We start from the raw sequence: 1,298 nt of genomic DNA, 5'->3' as shown, positions 1-1,298 counted from the left end.
TCTTAAGATGCTCTGTATAATTTTTTCTAATATGGAAAAATACTTGTCCTGTTATATCTGATTAAGTATTTACAGCCACAAGACTATGTATGAGTGGTCAACAGTGGTTAGAAGTTGGCTTTTAGTTATAATAAAAATACTTGATGTGTTTTTTAGTCATGAGAATTGTTTTTTTTTTTTTTTTCTCATGAACATTTTTTTTCCCTAACTTGGCCTCCAATGCTTTCTGCTGGGCTTACATGTAGTTAAATAAGTCTAGTGATGAGAGGTATAGGGAAGCTTTACCTTGTCAATGTAGAAAATTCTAAGCGACCCCAGCAGAGCTTGTCTATAACTTTATTCCAGGCTGCTTCCAATGCAGGAGTTTGTGGTTGTACATGATTTTCTGTTACCATGTTGCTATCACATTGCATTTATTATACATTAGAAAAGAGTACCCTGTTCTGGCTTATCCCTAAATCATGGCTATCAAGACTACCCACTGTCAGGCTTTCAAGGCCTCTCATGCCAACTCTGTGGCTTTGGGTAACTATTTTCTGTTCTGTGTATCCAAGGCTCTGGAAGTTGAGGTTCACAGGTAGCTTTTGGGGATGAGGAAGGTCACAGTGTGCAGAGTATAAGAAAGCTGCTTTCTATTCTGCTCTGTGGTATGGGCCTTGTCTGACTCCTTGGTTCTGTTCTATCTGCACTATATCCTTACCCCTTATCTCTCCCTAAGCCCATTTCAGGTAGTGCACACATGGCTTCAGGGCTAATTCCTGTTTTGATGGCGAGTTCATGTTCATCCTTAAAGTAGGGCTTTTCCAGGCTAGGTTAGGTCCTCCAGCAACATGTATTATCTGTGTAGTAACTTTGGATACCAGGTTTCATAAATGCAGGGTACAGTGTTCTACCAGATCGCCTTCCCTTCAAATGCTACCCAGTGTGCGGTGGGTGGGCCTCACCATGACTAACGAACTGACTGGCATTCGTTTGCTCAAATGGAAATCCAGTCGGCAAGGAATCACTTTTGTACAGCTGGTAGTCCTGGGCCCTTGAGTGTTGAAAGCTTATTAGCTGGGGCTCACAGATCCAGAGGCTTAAAGTTCCAAGTCCTGAAAACTGGAGATTAGGGTTTCAGGCCTCGAAAACCAGATAGCTCTGGGTCCTGATCGCCACCAACCCAGCACTGGTCAGCTAGTGAAATCCTTGACTCAAAGAACAGGTAATGACAGCAACATTTACTTATGTTATGCCCCTGGGAGAGCCTCAAGACCTTGGGACCCTCATCCTGGGTGGCCAGTGTTACAGCTCTGGAG

Source organism: Cricetulus griseus, chromosome 3 (assembly GCF_003668045.3).
Source record: "Cricetulus griseus strain 17A/GY chromosome 3, alternate assembly CriGri-PICRH-1.0, whole genome shotgun sequence".
NCBI classification, from domain to species: Eukaryota; Metazoa; Chordata; class Mammalia; order Rodentia; family Cricetidae; genus Cricetulus; species Cricetulus griseus.
The sequence above is the reverse complement of the archived record's forward strand: the minus strand, read 5'-3'. Positions refer to the sequence as shown.